Here is a 2,495-nt window from a genome sequence, read left to right as displayed (position 1 = left end):
TGAGGACTTTGATGGCTCTGATATGCCGGCCGGCCTGTAGGCCGGCTATTAGCGCCTCGTATTCGGCTTCATTGTTTGTTGCCCTGTAGTCCAACTGAACGGGCAGTTGAATCTGCTCTTCTCGAGGGGAGATGAGTAATACGTTGATCCCGCTCCCCTGTCGAGTAGATGAACCATCCACATATACCCTCCACACAGCTTCTGGCTCGGGATTTTGTACCTCAGTGTCGAAATCCGCTAAGGACTACGCTTTGATGGACATTCGGGACTGGTACTGGATGTCGAACTCGCTAAGCTCTGTCGTCCATTTGATTAGCCGTCCAAACACCTCTGGATTGAGGAGCACTCTCCCCAAGGGACCATTGGTCATCACGATGATGGAGTGAGCGAGGAAGTACGAGCAAAGCCTCCGAGCGACGAGTACCAATGCATAAGCCAACTTCTCGAGACCAGTGTAGCGGGGCTCAACGTCTTTCAATATATGATTTAGGAAATACATCGGTTGTTCCTCGCCGTTTTGCTTAACTAGGCCGAGCTGACCGCATGCTTAGTCGATGACAGGTAAATTCGGAGGGGTTCATCGACAAGTGGCTTAGCTAGTACAGGCAGGGAATTGAGGTATGACTTGAGTTCGTCGAATGTCCAGTCGTACTCCTTGTCCCATTGGAATTTGGTGGCTCAACGCAGTATCTTGAAGAATGGCAAGTTCCGGTTGGATGATTTGGAGATAAATTGAGACATTGTTGTTATTCGACCGATGAGAGGCTGAGCTTCCTTTAAATTTCTAGGCGGCGACATGTCTTGTAGTGCTTTTACTTTGCTGGGGTTTGCCTCGATGCCCCGTTTGAAAAGACTAGTGAAAGGGAGTCAGTTAGGCTTTCATTATCTAAGAGGGAGTTTGCCCTCTTAGGGGGAGAATGAAGAGCTTAACTTATGCTTTCATTACCTAGTGGCATGAAGAATGAGGCTATGAGATTAGCCTAACTTACATGTGGTATTGTAAGTGTTATTGTGGTATTGTCAAACATCAAAAAGGGGGAGATTGTTGGTGCAACATCCCTAAGGTCAAGGTTGACCTGGTTGACCAAGCTGAGTCTTGGTTTGAGTTTAGATGTTTGACAATAAGATGTTAATTGAAGAAGAGTCAAGTAGGTTAAGGTTGACCGAATACTTGACTGGGAAGTCCTAACTGGGATGTTAGGCAGAAGGAAAATCCTGGTGAGTGAAGTCAGGTGAAAGACCTAGTGAGTGAAGCTAGGCAGATGGAAAACCCTAGTGAGTGAAGCTAGGTGAAAGTCCTGGTAAGTGAAGCCAAGTGAAAGACCTAGTGAGTGAAGCTAGGCAAATGGAAAACCCTAGTGAGTGAAGCTAGGTGAAAGTCCTGGTGAGTGAAGCCAGGCAAGGGAAAATCCAGATGGATCAAGGATGATCGGACATCTGGTGTTGGGAAGTCCAAGTAGGTCAAAGGATTGACTTGATACTTGGCACGAGGAAATACAGATAGGTCAAAGGGATTGACCAGACATCTGAATAGGAAAGTCCAAGTAGGTCAAGGGAGTGACCAGATACTTGGCATGACGAGAAAAGTCCAAGTGGGTCAAAGGAATTGACCGGACACTTGGTGGGAAGTCCTGGCAGGTCAAGGGAGTGACCAGATGCTAGGCATGATGTACCAACAGGTCAAGGATGACCGGATGTTGGTTTGGGAGTCTTAGAACTTGGTTTTGGGCAAAAACCAAGTGCTGGATTGATCAGGGGATCGATCCAGGAGCTAGATCGATCAGTGGATCGATCCAGGCTTTTCCCAGCGAACAGAAAGCCTCTGGATCGATCCGTGGATCGATCCAGATGTCTCTCCTAGAGGACGCGGCTGCTTCGCGCGATAAGCGCTGGATCGATCCGTGGATCGATCCAGGCGTTTTTCCTAGAGCACAGAGGCGCTCTGGATCGATCCGTGGATCGATCCAAAGCCTCCCCGATCGATTGGGAACATTTGAATCGATCGGGTTCCGACCGTTGGCGTCGATTTAAGCTGCAGGCGTGCGATGGCTGCAGCATCTCTTCACCGATTGACTCCAGATCTCTCGCCAACTCCTCCACAGCGCTCTCAAAGATCAGATCGCCAGTTCTTGAAGGATCTTGGAAGCTTTCCAAGTCAAGAGGCGGATCAAAGGCAAGAAGAGAAGCTAGGGTTAGGGTTTTCTGTACTCATTGTAAGCTTTGCGCTTGTATTTTGTTTCCCTTTCCTTTCTTCTTGTACTGAGAGTCTTGTAGGGCTTCTCCGCCCTCGGTAGTTACCGAAAAGGAGTGTCTTCATAGTTGAGGGTGCGTGCGTGGTGTGGATCCTTGGACTAGTCACCTCTTGTGAGGTGGATACCAAGTAAACCAACCTTGTTAGCGTTGTGTGATTTGTTTCTTTGTATTTTCCGCTGCACATCTTAGAAGAAACAAGCAACGCCGAACAACGAGCACGCGACGAGCTATTCACCCCCCTC

This window comes from Zingiber officinale, chromosome 2B, assembly GCF_018446385.1.
Source record: "Zingiber officinale cultivar Zhangliang chromosome 2B, Zo_v1.1, whole genome shotgun sequence".
In the NCBI taxonomy this organism is placed as follows: domain Eukaryota; kingdom Viridiplantae; phylum Streptophyta; class Magnoliopsida; order Zingiberales; family Zingiberaceae; genus Zingiber; species Zingiber officinale.
The sequence above is the reverse complement of the archived record's forward strand: the minus strand, read 5'-3'. Positions refer to the sequence as shown.